The 18,152-nt window shown below is 37.7% G+C and overlaps 1 protein-coding gene and 1 long non-coding RNA gene across 14 annotated transcripts in view; both read left to right on the forward strand.

Moving 5' to 3' along the window:
- The window catches only part of QKI (QKI, KH domain containing RNA binding), a 331,524-nt gene that overhangs the window by 561 nt on the left and 312,811 nt on the right, over positions 1 to 18,152 (forward strand). The gene's annotated exons all lie outside the window — the stretch shown is intronic.
- LOC140909181 (uncharacterized) overlaps positions 3 to 18,152 on the forward strand; it is a 34,580-nt gene continuing 16,430 nt past the window's right edge. The window contains exon 1 of the long non-coding RNA XR_012158124.1: positions 3 to 17,571. This is a non-coding gene — a long non-coding RNA (uncharacterized lncRNA). The remainder of the gene's footprint in view (positions 17,572 to 18,152) is intronic.

The following is an 18,152-nucleotide window of genomic DNA, read 5'->3' on the forward strand; positions in this document are numbered from 1 at the left end:
AACACTCCCCCCTCCCCGGGCCTCCGCGCTGCTCCCTGGATCCGTCTCCGTCCTCCATTCCTGCCCCGAGAGCCGCGGGTGGGCTCTTCTCTGGCTCCTTCTCTTCACGGGTGTCTCTAGATTCGGTCTTAGCCTCCCATTTCAATCCATGAAACAAAGGGGCAGCCGGATACCCCCAGTTCCTGCCTGTAACAGCAGAGATTTGGTGTGCGGGGGGGTCCTCGCCTTGTGTGGTTCCCCCCCTCCCCCGATTCTCTGCACATCGTCTGTTAAACAGGGGGAAGGGGAACCACCACCTTATGGAGGAGAGGGAGCGAACAGGAAGGGGAACGGCGCTCAGGAATGTGGTTTAGGGGGCCGGGAGGGTCGTTTGCAAGCTGTGTGACTACTGGATCACGCTGGAAAGTATTGGAAGGAGAGAAGGGTCCTGTGTGGCGTGTTTTATGGGAGAGTTAATGGATTCATTTTGTGGGCCTGGAGCAAGGGAAGGGTGTTTGGTGTCGGGATTTGGCTGTTCTGGAAACTGTTTGAACTTGAACGACTAACACCGGAATGGCTGAGCTCCCTTCCCTGCTCTGGCATGGGCCCCCGCATTACCCCACCCCAAACTGGTCACAAAGTAATCATTTAAAAATTTCCCAGCGTGTGCGAAGGGAGCAAATGCTTATTCCGGTTGTCCTTATATTTTAAGGAAACTAACGTAAAGATTCCTACGTGTGACTATAGTTACTGAAAAGAATTACGAAATAAATTCTCTTCTGCTGCCAAATGTCCGCTGCTGCCTCCAGCCAGGGCGCCGTCTTCTCTGATCCCCGCACCCAACTCCTGCTTGCAAAGGGTGCAGAGAGGCCGCTTATTCAGGGCCACATTCGTTCTCAGTTAATTAATTTTCACGGAAAGTGTTTACAAATCAGTGATGTCATTTTAAAATAATGTCAAATGTTTGAAACATCACACGTTCTCTGCCTCTCCCCTTTTTGTATCTGCTTTATTGTAGTCTCCTTGTATTTAGAGCTTTTTTAGGTTCTTTGTATGAGTGGGGTGCCCGTTTTTTTTTCATTGTGAGTGCACAAACAGTAGTACTCAACTGAATATACAGCCATTCAGCTTGGTGGGGAAATATGGAAATCTGTTTAATATAATTACAATAGTTAGTTTTTAATCTGTAGAAATGAAAGCCATTGAAAGAGTTTCAACTTTGATTCTGGGGAGTTTTAACATAAACTACGGGATTTTGAGATTTTATTGGGAAGGATTTCTGCCTGTAGTCAAATCCTTATTTGAAAGAAAACTTTTATCAAGCGATTGACCCCAAAGGAGAAAACTGTTTGTATATTTGATATGACAAAACATTCAAAGACGATACCTAAAAATGAGACTGACCATATTGCAACAGAAAATAACATACTTTGAAAAATATTACCTTTTTGAAGGAAATGACTGAGCTGAAAAACAAGAATTGGTACAACTGGACTCTAGTAAACAGTATTTACTTGAAGTTTTTATTCATGTGTTTTGGAGGATTGCTTTTATAAACCTTGAGTGGATAAAGGTGGTCTTCAGAAGGAAAACCACTTAAAATATATAGTTATGGTCACTGTGAAATATTCTTCAGAAAGATTTAAAAGCAAGGGATGTAAAATCAAGAAGAAACTGGATGAAGAAGACACATTTAAACATAAATGAACTTCACAGAGGCCTGGTGATGGATTTTAAATTCCTGAAGTCTTTCAGGGTTATATGATCTGCGTGGGGGGAGCCCTACTAAGTTCGTTGGTCAGGAGAACAAAAGAGAGAAACATCGCTGTTGTCAAAAGGATATTGAAACAGAGGAATACATGAGGTCACTGCATCTTTTGAAGGTGGTTGAATCCTGGAAGCTCTGGAAATCGTGTTTTTACTAAAGTTTCCTAAATCCAAAATAATGGAGGACTGTGGTGGAAGTTTAGAAATGTTACTGAACATTCAGACTGTTTTCCACCTTCTTTTTTTCCAAACAGTTCATTTTTTGTTTCTGAATTGCTCAGGAAGCATTCTGCTCCTTCTTTAAGGCTTCCTGCTTTTTCCTGATTGTGTTGGTGTTTGGATGGAAGAATTGTGGAGGCAGAAAACTTTCTGGAATGTCCCAAAAAAAAAAAAAGTTGCTTGTAAAACTTGTGAATTATCTGAAGGTTTCAAAATGTGAACACTAAGGGGCGCCATTTATTTCTTTTTGTGAGAAAGATGAGGACAGATTTGTAAGATCTTTACTAACCTTAATACTAAAATTAGCGACTTTACTAGAAGACAGTCAAGAATTACATTTGAGGAGATGTGCTTAAATATCGTAGATCTCTGTATTTAAATAATTATGAGCTTATATGCAGTGTTAATGTGACATGTTTCATAAAAAAGCATGTATCGTAGGAAAGTTTACCCAACTCTTTACATACAAGTCACGGTGGGCTACGAAAAAATTGTGCAAAACTGTGTGCTGTGGCAACAAAAAAAGCAAGTTAAATATTTTGAACCAGACACAATATTAGATTTACCTTAATTTGATTAGCTTTTTAGGGCACCCAAGATTTTATTTAGAGCACTTAAAGGTTTTTTTTATATAATTACAATATTTTAAGGTTCCTTAAAAGTAGCTCTCAAAAGAATACCAAATATTAATTAGCTTTTAGGAAGGCAGGCATAGAAAAGTGAAGAAAAAAGTTAGTTTATTTTTCATCAGCAGAAATATATTTGATTTACTTTTCAATAGATCACATTTCTATTTTAATAGTAGTAGTTTCTGTTCTAGGTGCTTTTATGTGTGTAGCTTTTTTAAATAAAGGTACCACAAAACATGTTACCTTTTGTAAAGATTCTGTTATCCATGCTTTTGGAGGCATAACATTTCTGAAGGATTAGCAACTGAGTCTTTTATTTATTCTGTACCATCCTAATTAAAGTAGTGTAACAAGCACTTTAAAATAACCTTGATTTTAAAAAAATACTTTCTAAGTAAAATTCATTTTCTCTACTGATACTGGATTATAGAAGTTTTCTTATGAACATTTTTTACACATGGCCTTATCTAAAGACAACAAATGGAGTGCATGTGATCTTGTAGTTCCTGTGTTAAATCAGAAGCAGAAATTGAACCAGCTGTTCTGCTATGATTGTCTGGGCTTTTGTTACTCTTTTTACTCTCCTTCGTTGTTAGAACGCTTAACAGTTAAGTGACTTGTAAAACAGCCCATTCTACTCTGCACTGTGTTATCCAAGACATTTTCATTTTCTGTACATTTCGCTAAAGGTTGGTCTTTGAAGAAAGATATTGATACCTTGTGCTGAATCTTGATTGAAGACCACTGGCGTAGCTTTTTTGCAATTTATCGTCGGCTTAAAGGTTATAGTGGCTGGTATGAATGTGGCCTTTTAAAAAAAATCAACGTCACTGTAAAACTCGTAAGCTAAGCAGAAAGCCAATCTTCAAATATTTTTCAAGTTGTAGCCTTTTTAACTCATGTAAAATTCTTTGGTAGATTAACAAGGATGTTTAAAATGAACATCATAAGTAGGAAGTTGGATTGTTTTTATCAGACTAGTGCAAACCTGTTGGAAGAGGGTTTTTTTTTCCCCTGAATGTCAGATGGGCTGTATTTCCTGTAATTGTTTGCACCATCAAATGGGACTTTAAGTATTTTAGGAACTAAAATCAAATGCAAAAAATTCAATATGTTTAACCTATATTATGATTTTTGGTAACTTAATTTTTTGCTTTCCCCTTTATAAGATGACCTCTTTTACACAATGAATCAGTTATCTCATTTCTTGGACTCTGTTATCTAGCAATGAAAGTTTCAGAACTCTAACTGTAGACTGAGATTTTAAAATAAATGGAAGTTATTTAGTTCAGATATTTTCTGAAAACTAAAAAAACATTAGGTTTATTAAACTAGTTGTTTTTAACTAACATTTTTTACTATTTTACAAAAAGTATATGCTGATCTTAACTGACAGTAGTTCTAAAATACAGAAATTCCATCAATGAGTATAATAACATGAACATTAAAATGTTTTTATATGTGGCAGTAATCCTGACTTTTAGAGGAATTTAGCTTACTGTTTAAGAATATTTTTGAACTCCTGAAGCTACAGATGGCAAGATTCTGATACTTTTTGGTAGCATGTATCACTAAGAGTAACCGGTCTTTGACTTTCCAAGGATATTCATATCCTATGAAGAATTACAGCTCTTTACTTGTTGTTCTTTCCTCTGAAAGCCCTACCCTAAAGTGTTTCACTTCACAGTTGCATCCGATGAAGTGAGCTGTAGCTAACGAAAGCTTATGCTCAAATAAATTGGTTAGTCTCTAAGGTGCCACTAGTACTCCTTTTTTTTTTTTTTACACTTCCAAAAGGAAATGATGAATTGGGCGACAGTTTTTTGCCTACTTTTGGAAATGAATAGGATTAGTTGCAGCATGTTTTAAATTTGTCTGAATCAATCTGAGTAACAGTAGTTACAACAAATTAAACTATAAATGCATGCAGACTTAAGGAGACTTACATTACTTATATGTTGCTGTCAATTAGCCAGTACACTGGCTCTAAAAAAGTGCATATGAAAGTTGTGGAACTATGAAGGGCCAAATCATACAGTTTTTATGCGTAATCCAGTTGGTTTCAGCTAGGCTGCTTGCATGGCTAAGGTTTGCAGGATTGGGTACCAAGTCTGTAGATATTTTTCTTTGAGATAATTCAGTTAACTTCGTACATGAAAAAAGAAAAGGAGTACTTGTGGCTCACTTGACTTCAATGAGAATACTTGCATAGGCCAAGTTAAGCACAGGTCTTTGGAGGATCAAGGCCTTAAATATTACACGTCTTGTCAGAATTTACTTTTAACTAACTTTAAAATATAATTAAGAGGGTACATGTCCATTAAGAGTGTACACAATAAAAGACTAATGTTTTCTGTGTAGATATCAATAGTACCCACTTTACTGTTGAGCCTTTTCACTTTGCATTGCGACTATATGTAAAAGCATGGGGCAAACCCAAACATTCTCTTTATAGGAAATTTCCACCTCATAAAATGGCATATAGTGGGAGTCTCCAAACTTTGAGACGAGGGCCATATTAGATTTTTGAAGGGGCTTCGCAGGCTGAAGCGACTGTGAAAGAAATTAAATATATGCAAAATTGTTAAAAAAACCAGCACTACTCTACTCTGTCAGTATTGCATTAAATTCTAAATCAGGTGTAAGTTAATCGATGCAGGTACTGTGAAATCGCACTATTTGTCAATACGTTAAAATCATTTCACATTTTTAAATTTTATTTCTAAAAACTTATTTGTATCATACAAATACACATTCAAAAATAAAGAAATATTTTAGAATTAGTGAGAAGTATAGTACTGATGTTTTTCTGACAAAATTGCATTTAGCTGTGGTTCAAAGTTAGTGTTGCCTGTCATCAAAATTGATTGTAAATGTTCATCAGACAAGGAGATGTAATTAAGCAGGGGTCCGTGCCTGCTCGGCTGCAGCAGCAACACTCCTTTATGTTGGCTCCCCTTTTGTGGGGACACTGCCTACTGGGGGTACTCATCCCTCCGCTCAGCTGAGCTACCTCTCCACTCCTGTGAGCTGCTGCCGGCAGCCCCTCCCCCTGCCTGCTCTGCATGCCTACTTAGCTGCAGCCTGCTCGCTTTGTGCTGATGGGTATCTGTGCCTGCCTGTTTGCTTCTCCTGCTTGGCTGCAGCAACGACTGTCCCCTAGTTGGCTCCCCTTTTGGGGGGACACTGGCTCCCAGAGGCACTCACCCCTCCGCACAGCTTAGCTGTGCTGACGCCCCGCGTGAGCTGCTGCTTGTGGCCCTTCCCCCTGCCTGCTCCGTGTGCCTACTCACCTGTTCACTTCTCACTTGTTGGTGGAGGGCTGGACAAATGGAAGCCCCGGGCCAGATAGGGCCCGCGGGCCGTAGTTTGGAGACCCCTGGCATATAGTAACAGACAAGATTGTAGGGCTCCAGAATCTTTTTCAAAAGTCTGTAGTTGTAATGTGGGGTGGTTTGTTCCCTTTCAAAATCTGTTAGAATACTTTTCAAAACAAAAGTCACATTAGACTTTGTAATAAGAAAGCTTATTCATGCACAGTCTCCTGAATTATTTGTGGACTACAAGTTTAAAATATTACTTGTTTCTCGAAGCATAAAGAGTTTAAAACTGCCTCACAAACATGATATTTTTTTCCCCATTTTTTTGACAAACTCTTTTTACCAGTGATTGCATATTTTTTGCATTGTTGGAAGGAATGTAGTCAACTAGACAATCACTTTCTGAAAATTTTGTATGTAAGATTATGCAGAAGATTAAAACAGTTAGTGGAACAGTTTTTTCTGACTTTAAGCGTTTGACAGCAAATTGTGTGTGTTCCATTATCAGCGGAAAAATTGACTATCCCTTATAAACATAAGCTGAACAGAAAACCCCTTTTTTCAAATAAAAGGTATTTTAGAACATATTCATGATATACCATTTAAAGGGTACACTAACAGAAAATTATTTTAAGTAATCAAAAAATGGTTTAGCCTTTATTCGACCAGGATAGAAAGCACACTTGATTTAGAGATCTGCATTTTCCATACTTAACATTTTCTGCTTACTAGAATTATTTTCTGTAATAGGGTCATTTTCGCTTTGAAAACTTGACCTTTCCATTTTCCACTGATCAGTGTCAGTACATCACTTTTCATAATTTTTGTATTTTTAAAGAGCTGTCAACACCTAGGTAGTTTGGGGGGAAAAAAATCAGAAACACTTCTGTTGACTAATCCATTTTCCCCTTCCTTTTTCCGTTAATACCTGGGTAAGGCCATTATTCTGCTAAATGGTTTTTACTTTCCTTTATCATTGTGTTTATACAAGGGACTTATTACTTTAGAGTTAGTATTCTCCTGGCTGCATATTCCTTATCTGAAGTCATGCACAATAACTAGTTGTGATATAAATAGCTATCACTTCAAGTAAGGAGTGATTGGCCAAGAGCATATCAGATTAGTTGTACAAACAGTAAGTACATTGCTTAATGAACAGAAAATACTATAAAATATTAATCAACAGAAGTGTTTCTAAATAGTTCCCCCCCAATTACTTGGGTGTTGGCAGCTCTTAAGAATACAATAACTACAAAAAGTGATAAGAAAAGGAGTACTTGTGGCACCTTAAAGACTAACCAATTTATTTGAGCATGAGCTTTCGTGAGCTACAGCTCACTGACATAAAAGGGTAGAAAATCCAAAAGTCGGGTTTCCAAAGCTAAGGATTAAAAAATCTGGGACTGTCCCCTAGATAGTATGTGTATTAGAAAGGGAAGGTGGGATGTGAAATAATTCAGTTCTATTTCACTAACCATTTTTTTGACTAATACACTTTTCCTGTTACCGATATTTGTTAAAGAAAAGCTTCATCTCTGGAAGAGAACACACTTTGAAATGAAAACCATAAAACAGGAATCAGATCTATTTAAAATAGCATTTTAATTATGTAGACCTCTAGAAAACCAACACTTTGAGTTTTGTCTTTTAATTAGTCTTCCTAATCTTAAAGTACTCTGTTTATTTGACAGTCTGTTTATATAAAAATTGTTGTTAATGAGATGTATAGTTAATTGCTGATCTCATGTATGGGTGACAGGGGAGATGACCTGTGTTAAGCTAACTGACTACTGGGCCATCCTGACAGCTCAAGCTGATTGATATATGGCCGTAGAAACTGATGGGTTATACTCTGCTGCTCTGATGAAGGTGGGGGAAAAACTCTTTACCAAGAGGAGTGTAGAATAAATGAAATGCCTCCACTCACTGACCTTTGTCTTTATTGAAACATAATTCAGAAGCTTCTGATTGAGGCTTGTGCATTTTGCCATACGGGTTTTGTTCAGAACCGCATATACCAAAACATTCCTTGCATTCTGAAATTTGTTACAGTTTAAAAAGAAACAATATTCTAATACTAAGAGAACTAGTTGAAGCAGTAAAATAGGCTTCATGAAATCAAATTCAGGTTAACTCAATTGTCCATTGGATATACTGAATTTCTCTGTAATAGGAGGGCCTTTTATTGATAAGCAGATTGGAGCTATGATTAATCTTCAGAATGGAATCTTGTTTGCTGGCAGTCAACAGATTTTGTTTCTATTTTGTTGTGAATGGCTTGAGTTAAACCACCATTATTTCTAAAACCAGTGACTGACATCTTTGCTGCTTGTCTTGGGTTGTTTTAAGTATTCTAAACTTCTTTATGGATGGTCTTTGATCGAAATGAACAGTTAATTTTTAATAGTGAAGTTTTTCTAATATAATTATAATTAAACAAGCAAAGTGATGCTCTACCTTAAACAGAAAGTGATGCTCAACCTTAACTATGGCAAAGCTAGTCTTCTGCTATGTTATCAATGGTTTAAGTATGCTATATTTTTTTACGTGTATCTATACTGTCAAATTACTGTAGATAACATTTGTCACGTGGCTTTAGAACTTGAAGTTCCAGTTTTCGATAGTCCATAATTCCTTAACACCTGGTAGTGTCTACATTTGAAGGAGGTAACAAAATGCCAATTTTAAGTCTACTGAGAGTGTAAAAGTACTGATAGTAAATATTTTCTAGTACTTATTTGTTTTTGGCATACGTTTTTATCCTTGTCTTGACTTTTTTATTTTTTCAGACTCCTAATGATAAATGTGATTCATTTTTACTACAGTTACTGGGAAAAATTTATGTAGAGAAGGGGAGATGGAATAGGTGCTTTTTATAACTTAGTGCAAGACGTTTGCAGTAAGCACTAAACCACTTCTTTGTGTAAGTAAACCTCTCCATTAAGTCTTGTAGGGTGGGGTTTTCGAGTGCATAGTAGTTGGTTATAGGAGCACAAATGCTATTGAAAGCCAATGAGATTTATGGTCTCAACTTAAGTCCTTTTGAAAATCTCATCACTTGTGTGGAAATAGAAACAGTGATTGAATGCTGAGGATATTTTATTCCATTCTAATGAATTAGGGTAGGTTTCTGTACTTTAAGATGGCATGTCCTAGGAACTATGACACCTTGTGATCTTCTTATTCCATTCTAGGAAGTGCAATCCTTTATTTTTAATTTTAAAAACACAAATATATTCAGGAAACTTCTGAGGAAAATCAATTAAGAAAACTTTACTGCACAGTTGACATTCAGTATGTCATTCAGCAGTATGAGAACTTGTAGTAATACTTTTAAAGAAAAGTTCAAGTAGTTATTTCTGCATAGATAGTACACGGAGCGCTCCAGGGACTTAGGTTTCTCATTTATGAACAGAACAGGTAATATGTGAGCAGAGGTAGTGGAAGATTCGCACCTATTTCATCCCTGTTCTGGGTGGATCTTCTCTGGGGTAAAGGGTTCATCACAAGTCCTCATGTGTTCGGCTCTTCGCATCTGAGACTGCCAACCGGTGTCAAATAGTGCTAATAGTGGGTTGTTTTTTTTGGTCTGTCATTTTCAAATGGACAGTTCCATCTCATAGGCCTGCTAGCATCCAGTGTTAAACGTTGCTGGGAACTTCATTGTTTAAACCAGGGGTTCTCAAACTGGGGGTTGTGACCCCTCAAGGGGTTGCAAGCTGTCAGCTTCCACTCCCGAACTCCACTTTGCCTCCAGCATTTATAATGGTGGTAAATAAAAAAACAGGTTTTTATATATTTATAAACGGGGGGGGCTCGCACTCACAGGCTTGCTATATGAAAAGAGTCACCAGTACAAGAGTTTGAGAACCCCTGGTTTAAACCTCTCCCCTTCTGAAACAGTCTCTCTTTTTATTAGTTATTCAGTCTGTATTAAACACGGTATCTTGGAGAGCCACCTACCTTTTGCTTTCTGGAAATTTTATTCCCCTCTTCCCCCAGCCAGGTGTTCTCTTATTAAAGTACAGCAATCAAAGTATGCCTAGTATCTGAGAAAGGGAGTGAGGAGTTTCTCCAAAGCAGATGCCAGTGGCACATTACATTTTGTTTAATATCAATTTTCTGGTTGGCAGATAAGGATAAAATCAATACCAAAAAAAAGCCTTTAGCTTCGTTATGTAGTGCTTGTATTTGTGATGGTGGTCACCTCTTTAAGTGGTGGCAGCTTGTTTAGTACATGTGTAAATTATGGGTTAATTAATTTAGTCTTAATCTAATTGCCTTTACATCTTCACATGAAAAGTCACTGCATGATTGTGGAATACAGGTATGGAGGAAGTCTAAACTTATAGTAATTGAGGTGCTGTGCTTCAGGTTCATCTGGTTTAGATGCATGGAAAAAACTTGTTCAAGGTTCCCTCTGTCCTTACGTTGTCCAGTGCTAGTTTCTCACTTAAGTGCCCCAAATTCAGTCTACTTCAGTTTATTTTTAAGTGTTAGTGCGGACAAGCATGAGTTGCTTCATAGAACTTAAGTTTACATATGCCCTGTGAAGCATCTACAAAACAACTAAAACAAAATTTCTAAATACTGTACTTAGAGAATTCTCTTGTCAATAGTTTATAATAATTTTGAGTTAATCTGAATCTGGTCCGAACAAACAGGTGTTTAGGAAGGGAGTTGCAGAAGATCAGTGGGATTTGTGTTCCTAAGGTTATGTCTTTGATATAAAAAAGGTGTTCTTACAGCAAGGTAATGTGTATTAGCTATCTCACTGTAAAATCATAGTGGAGAGAAGGGATAGACAGTTTTCACCATGATGTAACTAGGTGAGCGTGTGCCTGGAAGAGGGATATAGTATTGGCTTTGTCTCACTTTCTTGCAGTGAAGACATAGCCACAGTCAGTGAAACATGTTCTCCTAAGTCACTTGTGGTTTTTTGGAAATCCTACTCTAGCTGTGAATATACCTATTTGCATGACTTTTAGTAAGGATTCTATTACTAATCTGTTCATCTGACTGCTGATGTTAACAGACTTGATTATCAAAGTGGCATTTGAAGAACTATATAACAGACGCTATGTAAATTAAGTAAAACAAGCACATTCATAGTCATAAATTTTAAGGCCAAAAGGGACCACTAATTTGATCTTCTGTATATCACAGGTCACCTGCACCTGTGCCTTAAACCCAACAACCAAAATGAGACCACAGGTATTACAACCCTTGGGAGGCTAGACTGTTATGTGCCACTGGCACAGAATAGGAGGGATCGACATGCACCAGTGCTTGAAGCCCCTGCAATCTGCGGGAAATAATTAAGTGAGAGAGACCCAGATAATCTTGGCAAGTGACCCCACCTGCACACTGCCAGTCTGACGTGCGGGGGGAAAAGTCCTTCTTGACCCCACATATGGCAATCAGTTAGACCTTGGGCATGTGAGCAAGAGCCTGCCAGACAAGCACCTGAGAGGGAGAGAGAATGCTCAGTGCCACCTCAGAGCCCTGACCACCTTGCCTCATGTCCTGTCTCCAGCTGTGGCCATCCCTGATGCTTCAGAGGAAGGAGATGATTCTAAAATCCTCCCAGAATACATTAAGGGAGAAATCTCTTCCTGAACCCTGCTGGTGGCTGGCTGAAACCCTGAAGCATGAACTTTAGGAATGTAAGACATAAACAGTAAGTGAGCCCCAAGGCGGCTGAGTCCTGTGTCCAACCATCATAATAAGCAGTCCGGTCATACAATTGCACTCATGAATTTATCCAGCACTCTGTCAAATCCAATTAAGTTGTTTTGGCCCCATTATGAAGGTTAGTAAAATGAATTATTTAATTTAAGGGTATAGTCTGATTTGGAAGACAGTTGAATTTGCAAATAAATATCTCAAGCCAGTTTTGGTCCAGAGAGAAGGCTAGAATACTTGTGAGCGTTTTTCTTTCACACATGCAATTGTTACTAAGCTCAGTTATCACGTGGTGGTGTTTTTGAGAAATACCATATATAAGTGACAGTAGTAATACTGCTATTTTTTTTTTTAAAAAAGGGGGAGATTGTTGCTCTTAAGCAAATAAGTCTTCATGAAGATTATTACAATATTTTGCTCTTTCCCCACTTCATGGAAAGGCTTGTTTTTATGGCAGCCACTGAGGCATAAATCATTTTTTGGAGAGAGAATTGAAAAAGAATGTTTGTTGAAATATTTACATTTGTTTAATCAAAATCATCTTGGTAGAAATATAAAAACGTGACACTGGCTTGTTTCGGGTAGGGCTGTTCATTTAAAAAAAATTACAGAATTTATCAAGTAAAACATCTGACAGGCTCTATGCAGAAGCTGTTACGTGTGTTTTCTAACTAATCAAGCCTTAAGTGAAACAATTTGCAGATAGAAAAGGAGTACTTGTGGCACCTTTTCTTTTTGAAATACAGACTAACACGGCTGTTCCTCTGAAACCTGTCAATTTGCAGATAGGTGTCCCACGGTGACAAAGGGTTAATTTAGATTAAATTCTATAGGTATTGCAGTGTTTCCAGTTGCTCATAATCCAAGTGTAGCTCCTAGGGAACCAAAGAACAGTGCATCAGCTATATAGATAATGGGGTACATAAAGCTAGTGTCTATTGATTTACTAACTGAGTTTTTTTCATAACTATTCATGAGGAAACTTGTTGGTTCCAAATGGGAGGTTTAACGCACATTGAGGCTACTTGGTAGTTCAGAGTTTTAATATTGCTAAGTGTCTTCAGTCAGAAAGGTACACTTGCGTCAGCCTCAGATTAACATAGGGTGAATAACAGAGCAATTTGTCAACCAGGCAGCCCTGAAGAGTGTCAGCAAGAAGGCTGATGATGATGAATTGGATGAAAGTGGGTGCTGCAGTAGATAGCCACTACAGCCACTGTTAAGGCTACAGTCTTGAAGGATGGTAGCTGATATTTAGCTATATGCAGGGTAATTGAGGAGGAGCTGCAATCCTGTGCTTGGCTGAATAGAAAACATATCCCTTTATGCTTAAAGAATTTTAGCAACTTCTGTAGCTTAGACTGGCAAATAGATAACAGAATCAGACAATACGGAAAATGAATTTTGAACACCAGATGTATTTAGGACTGATAGTTGCTATATTTCTGAGGCAGATACCTGAAGTTCAGTTAAATGTCATGATTATTCTCAGAAATGTTACAGGTCAATGGGTTTCTTGTGCAGATATTGATTTGGAAGCAAGATTATTTTAGTTTATGCTTCAAAGTTAATTTTCTCACGTTTAACTTTTTTATATATTTGAGTTCCAGTTATTTGGTATTTCTGCAAGTGCACAGAAAATACATAGTTACGAACAAAAGGAGATTTTTTTTCTCTGTTCTGCAGAAAAGGACCTAGGGGTTACAGTGGACGAGAAGCTGGATATGAGTCAACAGTGTGCCCTTGTTGCTAAGAAGACCAATGGCATTTTGGGATGTATAAGTAGGGGCATTGCCAGCAGATCGAGGGATGTGATCGTTCCCCTCTATTCGACACTGGTGAGGCCTCATCTGGAGTACTGTGTCCAGTTTTGGGCCCCACACTACAAGAAGGATGTGGAAAAATTGGAAAGAGTCCAGCGGAGGGCAACAAAAATGATTAAGGGACTGGAACACATGAGTTATGAGGAGAGGCTGAGGGAACTGGGGATGTTTAGTCTACAGAAGAGAAGAATGAGGGGGGATTTGATAGCTGCTTTCAACTACCTGAAAGGGGGTTCCGAAGAGGATGGATCTAGACTGTTCTCAGTGGTAGCAGATGGCAGAACAAGGAATAATGGTCTCAAGTTGCAGTGGGGGAGGTTTAGGTTGGATATTAGGAAAAACTTTTTCCCTAGGAGGGTGGTGAAACACTGGAATCCATTACCTAGGGAGGTGGTGGAATCTCCTTCCTTAGAAGTTTTTAAGGTCAGGCTTGACAAAACCCTGGCTGGGATGATTTAATTGGGGATGGGTGCTGCTTTGAGCAGGGGTTTGGACTAGATGACCTCCTGAGGTCCCTTCCAACCCTGATATTCTGTGATTAATTTAGAGATAAAATTGCCTGTTGCGTCTCCCAGCATTGCATAAGAAGATATGGAGAAGGAAGCTTTAACAAAAGTAGGTTATAAGGTTCCTCGTTTTTGCCATGTGCAGATGTTTATCCATTTTATTCAGTGAATATTAAAGATTTTTTTTTTGCTGTTGATGTTTAATTTACTTTGTACAGGAAACTTGAGTATATTTTTCACACAAATTTCAAACGTCTACATTTTAAGGCTGCTAGCCACCTGTATCCCCAACTCAGTGTCTTAGATCATTATAAGGTTAAATTTATAAAGTGAGTGTGCAATCGGTTCTGTACACTTTGGCTTCCCTAGGGCTTGTCTACCCTTAAAATGCTGCAGTGGCACAGTGGAACTGTAGTAACTGCACTGCTGTAGTGCTGCAGGTCAAGTCTACGCTACAGTGCTACGTTGGTGCAGCTGCACAGCTGTAGCATGTCTGGTGAAGATGGGAGAGCACTCTCTTGTTGGCATAATTACTCCACCTCCGCAAGAAGTGGAAGCTATGTCAACAGGAGAGTGTCTCATGCCGACATAGCAGCAGTGTGGACAAGGCAAAACTTGCTTTGGGGGTGGAGGGAGGCTTTGTCACGCCCCTGAGTGATGTAAATTATATTGACTTATGTGATCGTGTAGACCTCCCTTCTGAAGGTGCTATCTATGCTATGGAGAGGTGGATTACCTACACCTCCCAAGTGGTGGTAGCTAGGTCCAAGGGAGAATTCTCCCATTGACCTAGAGCTATCTATGCTGGGGGTTAGATTTGTTTAATTGAGTCATTCGGGGGGTGGATTTTTAACACCCCTAAGCGACATAGTTAAACAGACATAATTTCCTAGTGTAGATCCAGGTCAGTCTTTAGCTGAACTTCTGATTTGCAGTTCAAGAGTCCCTAACAGAGGCAAGCATTTATTAGTACAAAAACATTGAGCAATCCTAATTAGTATTATAATTGGAGGGTGCAGATTCACCTACTTGTGTAGTCATGAATTAATATGAATTCTGTTAACTCTTAGGTCTGAAGCATCAGTTGCATTCTCACTTCAGATATTTATTAAATACAAATTCTGTTTGACTCCTCTGAACTTTACTAGATTGAGTGCTGAACAGAGTATTTTGGCTGCTGCAATATCTGATCAGCTGTTCTGTGCCTAAAATATATTCTAAAGTAATCAGAATGACAGGTCTATGGAGAACAATTTTTCTTTTTTCTAAATTTTTGCCATGTGACCTTGATATTTGGTAGATATAGAAATGTGATTATCTTTAATATGATATTCATTTACTGACACATCTTACAGAGGATCTCTTGTTTCTATTGGTAAAGCTTAGACACTTTAGCTTCTGATTAATAGTATAACTACTAACCAGTAGCTTATATGTTATCTCATGGAGATACTGTAGATGGAGGACAGTTTAATGTCATCGTAAAAAGCTTGGGATTTTTAAAAAGGAATGAATGACTACTAATGAAACTTGGATAATTTCCAAGCCCTGAAGCTAATTGGCTTCTTAATACTGCAAATATGAAGGCAAATATTGTGCACTTTTTAATATGAGTGGGATTGTACCATAAATGTGATAGACTAAACAAAATGTATTTACTTTCAAAAGAAATTTATTATGTGGTATGTAAATTACTGCAGAAAACACGCACTGATTTTGAAATAGAAAGTGTTATGGATTTCTTACAAATAGTTAATGATCTTCATAGCAAAGCCAGTAAATTTAGATTTGAATAAGTAAAACAGTCCAGTTTTTGGATAAAAGACATGAGTGTAAAGTTAAAAAACTGCCCTCCTAAAATTAAGTGTTCAGCATTTTACACTGGAATATATTCCTTTAAGGAAATGATATCCGTCTTTCAGAAACTGTTTTCTTAAAATAGCAAACTAGCTTTTAAACTTAATAATTGGAATTTAATAAATCAGATTATACTTCCACCTTCCTAAAAAGCTTTCAAACAAGCCATGAAGTAGCATTAAGAGAAGTCTAAAGGTGGCAATAAAATTACAGCAGTGTGAGCACCAGAGCTGCTTTTCTCCAGGTGTCTTAATCTGAAAATAACTTGAAGAAAGTATAGAAGTTTACCTTTTAAAGGTTTACTGTCAAATATCATGTTTATAGTATATAGCTTATCTTTTTAGATTAAAGGAATGCATTTGGGTTAAAATGCGTATTTTTTTTAAAATTGCTGTTACCTGCATTGTATAAACTCTTGATTATTAAAGCAATTTTATAAAGCTATTTCCCTATTCACCATTTATGCTGTTTATTTCACAAAGGTTTTCTTCAGACTACAGAAATCATAAAAATATTTCTATTGACCTTAAGCTTAGTACAGTCTAACTTCACAAAATACACTTGTTTGTGTTAGCTTAAATTTAACAGTCCTTTTAAATGTATTGACTTAATGTGTTGGTGAGCAATTTCATCTATAGTTTTGTTCTTCCATTTTATCTCACTGGCTACTTTTGCCTTTTCTCTCATTTGCCCATTTTTATTGAGGCTAAAAGTAACACCTGTTTGATTTCCATTTTTTGTGTGATCTGGTATCATCAGTGATTGTCAGTCAGGCTCTGTAAGTATGCTTGCACAAAATGTAGCATAAAGAATGTTTGTGGCAAAGGTTCTTTACTCAGTTTTGTGATTAGCCTTCCACACTATCACATGAAACCATGATCTCAGAAGTGAAACAAATCTCTTCAGACAGTATTCTCTGCACCTGGAGGAGGCATCATTAGAAGTCTGGCAAGGTTGCCTCTCTGAGATAATCTACAGGGTGGGATAATGCACTCTACGGGGGTGTAATTTCTGAAGCACACTAATGTGTTGTGCATTAATTGTTCCATGTAGACCCTGTTGATGCACTTTTTACTGTAGTGCTGCTTGAATCAGTTCAGTGTTAAAGCTCCTCTTTTGGCCTTTTTTTTTAATGCTTTAAAGACACCCTCAAGATAAACATCAAAAGATGTGGCCTTGACACCACATGCTGTGGGACGGACAGCATCCCAGGATAGGGATAACTGGTGAAGAATTGTCAGAGGGAATGTCCACTTTTGAGGAAAATCACCTTGCTGTGATTGCAGAAAAAACGCTTGAAAAGAAAGGAAAGACAACTGTCATGCAGCAATTGTGGCCCAACCCTGTGTTTCAACACCACCTGCAGTGTTGCCAATGAGCCTGTGTGGCTCAAGGATCGGACTCCTCAGTCACCAAAGGAGCCATGAAAGAGATCATCCTCGACCTTGAGGGATCACTGAAGATGATGATAAAGCTCAATAAGGAAATTTTAGTACATATCAGCAGGGTCTACAGACCACATGATAATGCAGTTAAATCACACCCGTGTGGTGTGCATTGCCTCACTGTTCATATCAAAACTTTAAAACCCTTTTCTGTTTTGTTAGTGAAAATGACTGAGGATAGATGTGTAAATGTACCCTACTAAATTGTGTGATTTGTTAGTATTACAGTTGCAGTATTAGAATGTGCCCAAGAACATCATGGCAATACTGTTTCAATTCTGTGGGAACACTCCCATAGATATCATCAGTAAGGATTGTGGGATCAGGCTGCAGATGTTAAAGTAAGTGGGGCTTAAATATCTCCATTTAGATTGAAGAATTTTTCTCAAACTTCACTTGACTGTCAGAAAAAGCAGTTGTGTTGGGTGAAAAGACCTGCCAAATCAGTTAGTGTTAGTGACGGGTTTAATTTTCTTTTAATTTGTCGCTTAAGTTAGGAAAGCAATTACATTTACTAGGCTGAACACTGGTTACTGATCCCTCTTTCCAATATGTATACGCAAATTATCCATTGTTTTAAGATATAAACATCCTTTAATTTCGGTAACATTGAAAGGAGACTTCTAAAACTACTGTATTCAATCATGTTAAACTTTTTAACTTATTTATTACATTTGAAGCACCCGCAATGAAATATTTTGTTCGTTTGGGTGATTTGTATTAACATTTGTTTTAAATAATTAAAAAGACACACTAACTCAATTTGATTTCTGCTTCTGGCAGATCATATGTGACGTTTCCAAAAGAGCCTGTCTTATATTTCAAGAGGAACGTCTCCCAGTAAAACAAGAGAACACTACTGCTGTTTAGAGCAGTTTCTCAAACTGGTTCAGGACCCCAAAGTGGGTCGCAACCCCAGTTT

The sequence above is a fragment of the Lepidochelys kempii genome, chromosome 3, assembly GCF_965140265.1.
Source record: "Lepidochelys kempii isolate rLepKem1 chromosome 3, rLepKem1.hap2, whole genome shotgun sequence".
NCBI lineage: Eukaryota > Metazoa > Chordata > Testudines > Cheloniidae > Lepidochelys > Lepidochelys kempii.